At 44.7% G+C, this 8,959-nt stretch overlaps 1 protein-coding gene and 1 long non-coding RNA gene across 2 annotated transcripts in view; one reads left to right on the top strand and one right to left on the bottom strand.

Annotated features, from left to right (window-relative positions):
* LOC112575088 overlaps nucleotides 1-8,959 on the bottom strand; it is a 111,231-nt gene that overhangs the window by 17,978 nt on the left and 84,294 nt on the right. The gene's annotated exons all lie outside the window — the stretch shown is intronic.
* The window catches only part of LOC112575099, a 98,521-nt gene that overhangs the window by 88,755 nt on the left and 807 nt on the right, over nucleotides 1-8,959 (top strand). The gene's annotated exons all lie outside the window — the stretch shown is intronic.

Raw genomic sequence — 8,959 nt, 5'->3', positions numbered from 1 at the left:
TCATACAACAAGCACAAGATATGCTAACAGGTAGAAAAGCAGCAAACGCTTTCATTGACAGCTATGAAGAGGTCAGCAACATCACAGTACCAGAAGAAAAGAAACAGCAAGTTCATGAAGAAAGAAGAGAATTCAACCAGCGAAAACACCAGGAAGAATATATGAACAAACCATTCAACATGAAAGAGTTTGAAGAAGCAGTCAAGACCCTAAGTCAGAAGAAATCCCCTGGACCAGATAAGGTCACCAATGAAATGCTGCAACACCTGGGCCCACGAGCCAAGACCAAACTCCTCGACCTCTTCAACAACAGCTGGAACAGCGGCCATGTCCCACAAATCTGGCGAGAGGCAGACATGGTGCCCGTCCACAAGAAAGGCAAAGACCGAGCGAAGGTGGACAGTTACAGACCCATAAGCCTCACCAGTTGCGTGGGCAAGTTAATGGAGCGCCTCATCAACACCAGATTATCATGGCACTTGGAAAAGAACAACATCCTTACACCAGAACAAGCAGGCTTCAGACAACATCGCTCAACTGAAGACCAGGTTGCATACATTGCCCAGAAGATCGAAGACGGTTACCAGGACAAGAAGCACACGCTGACGGTGTGGATAGACATGGAAAAGGCCTTCGACAAGGTCTGGAAAGATGGACTGAGGTTGAAACTCCAGAAGTGTGGCGTAACCGGCTGTATGTACCAGTGGATCTCTCAATACCTGAAAAATAGGAAGGCCAGAGTCCACGTTGGTGGAACATACAGCCGAAGAAACGCTGAGAGAAGGAGTTCCTCAAGGGGGAGTACTCAGTCCTACCCTGTTCCTTGTCTTCATAAACGACATCATCAAGGACCTCCCCCGAAATGTCCAAGGAGCCATCTATGCAGACGACCTGGTCCTTTGGTGCACAGAAGAACACCTGACAACTGCCAACTACCGACTCCAAGAGGCGCTTATGTCCTGCAGGACTACGAAAAGGTGGCTTGTCAAAGTCAACCCCAAAAAGACCACCTACACTATCTTTAGTCTGTCCACTAGGGAACAGAAGGCCACTCTGAAGTTCGATGGACAGATTCTCCCACTGGAGGACAACCCTACCTACCTTGGGGTAACCTTCGATAAGAGACTTACATGGAAGCCTCAGACCAAGAAGGTCGAAGCCAGAGCCAAGGTGCGACTTGCAATTATGAAGAAGTTGGCTGGCACGAACTGGGGCGCGGATGACAGAATCCTCAAGAAGCTGTAACACCGGAAGAGTCAGACCAGTCCTAGAGTATGGCATGACAGCATGGGGCACAGCAGCAAAATCCAACTTTGAGAAGGTTAGCAAGGTTCAGAACCAAGCAGCCAGACTCATCACTGGAGCCATGAGGGTCTACGCCCATACAAGAACTGGAGACAATCACAGGGTTGGAATCACTTGAGGACCGACGTGACACAAAGATGCTCGTCCAAGCCGCCAAGTTCAAGAGACTTCCAAATCACCCCATGAGAAACAGACTGGCTCAGCCGACGAAGGGAAGGTTGAAAAGGGGAAGTTTCATCCACCAGGCTAGGATCCGTTGAACGAAAACACCGAGACATCTTGGAACACGGGGACTCAGAGAGATATATCCCCCTGTGCCGGACAAACCCAGCATGGAATGAAACTGCTTTCCCTCCTGATTCACTGCAGCATCCCTGGTGTCAGCAAAGAAAGACTCCCTAGACGCTGTGAAGAAGTCCTGTACTATGGAGTATATCCACAACAACTTCCCCACAAGATCAATGGACTCACGTGTTTCACTGACGGGTCAGCCGAACAAGCCGTGGAAAAAATGGTTGGCGCCGGAATTTACATCAGGTACCCAGGAGAAAGAAGACCGTCTTTCTCTCGCAACCGGCCTCTACTCCACCAACTTCGAAGGCTGAAGCAGTTGCTATTCAGACCCGGTGCCACCCACGTTGAAAACAGCCAGACACCTCCAACAACGTCGTCTTCTTTACGGACGCACTGTCTGTCCTGCAGGCCTTACAGACTGCCAGAGACAAGAAACTGAACGACCTGTCCACTGCTCTCTCCTCCTTATGCGGAGACTGCACAGTTTCGTCTTAATAACAGTGGATTCCCTCCCACTGTGGGATTTTTGGCAACGAAGCCGCAGACACTCTTGCCAAGGAAAGGATCCAAAAAAGAGCAGCAAGACAGGTCCACACCTACAGCGAAGTCAAATCCATCATCAAGGCCAAACAGCACAAACAAGTGTGGCTGCAGGCAGAACCCACGTTTCAACCGAAATGACCCGTACTACCTGCTTACAAGAGCTGAGCAGGTCATTATTTTCAGGCTGAGGACAGGCCACAACCGTCTCAATTACCACCTTTACACCAAGCTCCGGATCGGCCAGACAGACCAGTGCCCGTGCCAGACAGGCAGTCAGACAACAGCACTATCTACTGCAAGAATGTCCTATGCACGAAGAACTCAGGCACCGCGCATTTGGACTGATGAGACGCCAGTATTGAGGAAGCTACACGGCAGCCTGGAGGACCTGCGGCGCACAGCATCATTCGTGCAGGAGGCAGGCGTGTCCATTTGAGTGAACGACGAAGAAGAAGAAGAAGACATCTATGCAAGCAGATTTTAAAGAAACATTAAAAAAAACTAATCATGCAACAACTGGTAGAACATTTAAAAAGCTGGTTATTATTTCTCTACTAAGCTAGAAAAACAAATTACTGCATGAAAATTTAAAGGTAGGACACAAAGAGCTAAAAAAAAACAAACAACTTATCATGCAACAATTAGTAGAACATTAAAAAAAACTGGTTATTATTTCTCTAGTCGTCAGTGTCTGATGAACGGCCAGTGAAAAATCAAAGATTTATCATTCCATCACAAAATAAACAGTCAGTTGAGTTATCTGTTGTGTGGATTACTAAGCTGGAAAAACAAATTACTACATGAAAATTTAAAGGTAGGACACAAAGAGCTAAAAAAAAACTAATCATGCAACAACTGGTAGAACATTTAAAAAAAAGCTGGTTATTGTTTTCTAGTCGTCAGTGCCTGATGAACGGCCAGTGAAAAATCAAAAATTTATCATTCACAAAATAAAACAGTCGAGTTCTATTACTAAGCTGAAAAAAACATACTACTACATGAACATTTAAAGGTAGGACACAGAGAGCTAAACCTTTTTCTCCCACTAAAATTACAAGGCCAAAAACAGTTTACTTCACTGAAAAAAAGCAGGATGATATACAGAGACAAATTATCAGTGCATATGATGTTGACATACAGATAAATACCTTCATGTATGTGGGTTCTTACAAGCAACAATCATAGCTTACAGATTCAGTCCGTTAAACAGACGAATCATATTCCTAGGTCCTTTACAACAACAGGAAGCAAAAGAGAATACCACTAAGGCTACCGTAAAAAAGATAGCGATTCCTTCAAGTACAGTGAGTGACGTACCCTTCTGCTCTTCAGGACATTTTTGTTTCTTCTTTGGGTCGACAGACACATCGCCCCGGGTAGGTTCAGTGACGTTGACAGGACTGTGACGTGTGATATTGCCCGGTGTGGATGCTGAGCCCACGTGAACACAGTTATTGTTTTCATCCCGACTCTGCCCCGCTGCACAGGGCTCACAAGTGCAAGGACTGTCCAGTCTGAACCCTCGCTGGCACTCGACAATATCCGCGCCCATGTACCTGTAATTTGGCTGACAGTCGCACAGGTGGTCGTCTGTGGTTCCTCCATCCTTCAGGAGCTTTTCGCCATCTTTAGTGCACGTGGTCTTCTGCTTCTGGCACTGTGGGGAAATTATTTCTGGTGAGGACCTCTGCGAATTCTCATAATACCCATCTGTACACTCCACGAATGTGAGGCGCGGGTTACCGAGGTTGTCAGCTTTTTAACTCAACGGTTTTTGCCGGGTCGCAACAATTACTTCCGGTACGCAGTGCGTGGAGGATGCAATTCGTCTGCTCTTGACAATGGTAGCTCGTGGTTTGGTTCAAAGAAGAGCAGCAGTAGGTCGTTGAAACTTTTTTTGCGAACAGTGGGGTTCCCATGGGCAGTGATCTTGTTGGCGAAGTTTAGAAAAACAGTGTTTTGGGAAGTTTTGAGTTGTTCTGCAAGGAAGTGGACTTGGCATTGCAGAAACTGTAATCCCACTCAATATTAGGATGTAAGCAACCAGGCTTCTGCCGAAGGAGCGCAGTCTTGTTGTCTTTGAGGTCATGGTGGGCTCTTTCTCCGCTTCGTAGGCCGGTCACTAAGGGAGTTTTTGACGACTGTGCTCTGACAAACCATCAGACACTTTACCCGACTCCTCATGCTCTACTATGGAGGGTGGGGGCAGTTCTTGCGGGCAGCTTAAGTCCGGCTTCCCTCCGTCATCCTCTTCCCTCTCGTCTATCTTCAGCTCGTCCAGGGAACAGACTGTTTCACTCGCGGGTGACCAGCAGCAATGTGAGGATCACTCTTTTCTTCTTTCTTTTCCCACCCGTCTCGGGGAAAAACTTCAATCCTTTTTGAGTCTCGCTTTATGTCTTATAACCTGGGCCCATCCATCTCAAAATCCGGGTCTGTTGTCAATTCTAGGACCTCTTTAATGTTACGAAACATTTTGGGGAATGTGGAAGAGTCGCGAGCTCTGCACTTGATGATCTCAGATGGAAGACAAAGACTGTCAGTTTCCTCTTCACATATCCAGGACCCAAAGAAGGCAAATGACACTCTAGGTCTAATAGCCATCTCGTGTAAAGGTTCTTCAGTAAAAATTAACCTGTGCAAAACAATAAATAAAACATCAAAATCTCATGGACGGAAGTATGAGGTCCTTGTGTTTTCCTGCAATCATTCTTATTTATTTCATTGTCTTCTCCGACGCAACCCTCCCCCCTTCCCGCTTCCAAAGAAAGAAAATTCAACAAGTCGTGGTTTGGATCAGTCTCAGGAGAGAGAACGCCCGTTAACCCTGACGAACAGGTTAATTAATATCTAATTTATTTATATCATTTTCGTCCAGTCGGCAGTGGTTGTTCTGCACCTCGTGTCATCCAACAATGTGGTTAACCACTTCCCTGCAACTTCCCGTAACATTCCTAACCCCGAGATGAAGGCCAAACACCACCATACAAAACATGATATCAAACCAATTCAATTACGAGCGAGGCAAAGGACGTGGGAACTGAGGGGGAGGGGAGGCTGCCCCAAGCCGGTCCTATGCTCCTTGAGGAGTAACAAGGAATAAAGTAACTATAGTTCGATTAAAGTCACAACACTCACCAATGGAGAGACAGGAGATGCCCAGCAAAGTCACTAATAGCAATGAACGGCGCAGGAAGGCTGCGAAGCAACTTCTCCTTTGGGTGCAGCTTTCGCTGTGCGAGCGCGGGGACTCAGCCAGTCAACCGACCGACAAACCCATCGTCTGCCGCGTCGGTGGCGATCATGCGACAGTGTGCTATCACGTGATAATCACGTGATATGTAAATGATGTCCGAACTTCTTGGAAGACAATACTCCTCACTAGGAGTTGCAGGTCCGTGATGTGAATCGATGAAAACATTCCTTCGTTTTCTCCATTTTTCCACGCACTCCCCCAAATCGTTCAGAGCAGGAGGTGTTGCGGTGGGATTGGAGGAGGGGTCGGTCAGATAGCTGGCCTTTGACCAATCACCCTTGAACTTTACTTTGATTTGCATGTGTGCGTCCGGTGGCGCAACGGTTAGCTGGTCACCAGTTAATTGTTCCTTCTCTTTATGTAGCATCTGTTTAGCTGCTGGGTGCGTGCGTACGTGCGTGCAAGCGCTTACGTCACATAGTTTCAAATAAAATAAGTTTGGTTAAAGGCGGAGCTTCTGGCCGAAAGTTTGGAATTTTGCAGTCTAAAGTGCCTATTGACCTGATGGCAACAAAGCCTGGTGATGATAATCCAGTCATAGACAAAATAGTTCGGCTTTGTTGCTGCATTGTAAATTTACATAAATCCATAGTGCCTATTGAGTAGCTATAGTGCAATTTTTTAGTTTGAAATCAGCATTTATTTTCAGAATGCATGCTTGCAATCTGGAAATGTTTACATTACCAGAGAAGTTATTCTCAGATATAAAATGCACAATTACCTTACTGTAGTTCTTTTTCTTTCGCACTTTATTTATAATAGCATGACGATATCCAACTGATCAGATAAGTTACTTGGTAAATTGATGTGAAACTGTGAACAATATAGAATTTGTTCTTTGCTGGAGATGTCATGCTTTGTATGATGTTGATCAAAATATTTGCTGTTGACAGAATATTGTTAATAATTTTTGCTTATTAACAGGCCTACTCAAACATGTATAATTGAATCAAATGTTATTGTCATTTGAATGCAAATGCCGTTTGCTTCCTCAGAAGCTAATTCAGAGCAATATTGATGCCAGAGCTTCTTTTGTGGATTTTAGATTACCTAACCAATAGTTTTCTTAGTAATCCATATCAGTGATGTTATTTAGATTGGGATTTTGATATGTTTCCTTCTTACCCTGTAATGATTTTTTTTAAGTTATGTTCTTCAGCAGACACAAAATTTTCTGAAAAGAATTAATAAATATGCATTTGAATGTGCCAAAGGTTCTTGTTTGATGTTAAAGAAGAAAGAAAGAAAAGGTGTGACTGGAGATTGGGGGTAGCAAGCAATGAGTGAGAGGAGGTGAAACTGGACACTTAATGAAGGGGAGGAGGATTGTGTTTCTTATTGAAGGGAGAAGCCACTGCCGGGACAGTGTGTTTTAAATAGGGAGAAGAGAAAAGGATTCGGAGAGAGGTGGACGCTTGTTTAAGAGTAGAGAGCCATTTGCTAGACAGTGTGTCTCACTAGTGTGTAAGAGATCGAGTACATTTTAGTTTGGAGGTTGTGTTAGTCGAAAGTTTGATTGCCAAGACAGTGAGTTTTAATAGTAGATTCCGTGGATTTTTGCGATTGTGCTAGAAGAGCCATTGCCAAGACAGTGTGCTTCATAATGTGTAGAAGATTCACTGGAGATGTGTGATTGTGCTAGAAGAGCCATTGCCAAGACAGTGTGCTTCATAATGTGTAGAAGATTCACTGGAGATGTGTGATTGTGCTAGAAGAGCCATTGCCAAGACAGTATGCTTCATAATGTGTAGAAGATTCAGTGGAGATATGTGATTGTGTTAGAAGAACCATTGCCAAGACAGTGAGTTTGAATAGTAATAGATACAGGATTTTGTGTGATTGTGTTAGAGGAGACATTGCCAAGACAGTGAGTTTTAATAGTGTGCAAGGAGTTCGGTGGACTTGGTAAATGTGTTTGACGAAAGGAAGAGCCATTGTTATAGTGACTGTGTTTTCATAGGGTTTTTTTATTTATTTATTTTTTTTTATTAATAAACATAGGCAGACTCGTATAGGCAAAATCGTTTTGTTTATTTGAGTGAAAGAGCACGCAATTGTCCGACTCCGCTGGTGTGCTCGAGAGACGCTAGCGGTGTCGTGACACAAGCCGATATAGAGCCGCTGAAGAAACGCGAAGCGTTAGGGAAGGAAGATGGCGGACAGCGCCTCGTTGCTAACGTGTGTATCACGTGAGTGAAAACGACCCATTACTACCCGGACAATAGGCAGGGTACAGAGCTGCGTAGCATAGGCCGTCATAAATTTTGGTCTTAAGATGACTTGCTTAACTCGTTTTTTGTCTTTGCTAAATCACTGTCTCAATCCCTGCTGCATGAGAGTCCCCAGACCCTCGCTTAGCTGAGAAATGGGTCAGGGAAAGGTCTGCGCGACGGTCGATGTCAGCAACCCGGGGAGCTTCCAAGGCTTCCCTTGCCAACCATATATTCCACCAATGAAAACTGCGCTACATTGATGGCTCCGAACCGCGAAATTCGTCTGGCTCTACGAGAAATTAGAATAAAAACCAATTTCTTGTCTATCCTTGTAGTATGAAGGCCAGACACCTTATCTTTAATTGACGTAAATTTTTAATTTTTAGCCATTTTGAGATTATGACATGTGAAAGTTCAACATGTCTTCTATTCACTCTCCAAGTGGTTTTTCATAGGTTTATTTCTGTCGGCAATTTGTTTTTCAGATTCTGGCTCCCGGTCTCCTAGCAGGCTGTCTGGTGGTGCATCGGTTAGTGAACCAATACCGTGAGGATTAGCTGCACATGGTTCTTGGACCTCGTCTTGGACACACTACTTTTGCATGTGACATCTGTTTGCCTCAGCAATACCCAAGTTACAAAAGTAAAAGAAATAAAAATAAGCCTGAGAGAATCACACTGATATGGAAAAATAAATCCTTTTGAATTGTCATTTGCTTCTTGGTATTGGTTTTCTAAGTGTGGTAGAGATTGATATCATGCTGTGTGAAAGACTGATGGTTTTGGTGGTTAGAAAGTGGTAGGCAGACCACCTGTTGCTGGTATTAAGATGGTGAAAAGGTGGGATTTTGGTGGTGAGAAAGTGGTTAAGTGGTGGGCACACCACCTACTGGTGGTATTAAGGTGGTGAAAGTATGGTGGCTTTTGATGGGATACCCACATCGGGCCTACTTGGCCACCATTTGCAAAACCCACTGTGGCCCTATCAGTGGCTTCACCAAGTAGGGCACATCTTAAGCCCAAGTATGGCCGAGTTGGGGCCCATGATATTTTGCAGGCTGGGTTTGCCTTAGTTGTCCCTGAAGGAAATGGAACCAATTTTTGAGAACACCATTGGTTCTCTCAATGGAGCTCCTTGTTGAGCTGTGGGCACAATTGAATCTTTCCTGGGCTCTAGTGTCTGCATTAAAAAAAAAAAAAAGGGAGTACTAAGCCAGTCCCTCAGCGGGTAGCCACTGTCTCCCAGAATCATAACAGTGATCATAATAACTTAATTATTAAAATGTTTAAACGTTATAATCACTATCGCTTCTTAGAGTTACACGATCCTGACACCACATCGTTGGTAA

The sequence above is a fragment of the Pomacea canaliculata genome, linkage group LG11 (genome assembly GCF_003073045.1).
Source record: "Pomacea canaliculata isolate SZHN2017 linkage group LG11, ASM307304v1, whole genome shotgun sequence".
Lineage (NCBI taxonomy): Eukaryota > Metazoa > Mollusca > Gastropoda > Architaenioglossa > Ampullariidae > Pomacea > Pomacea canaliculata.
Note: the sequence above shows the minus strand (reverse complement) of the source record. Positions and strands in the feature narration are given on the sequence as shown.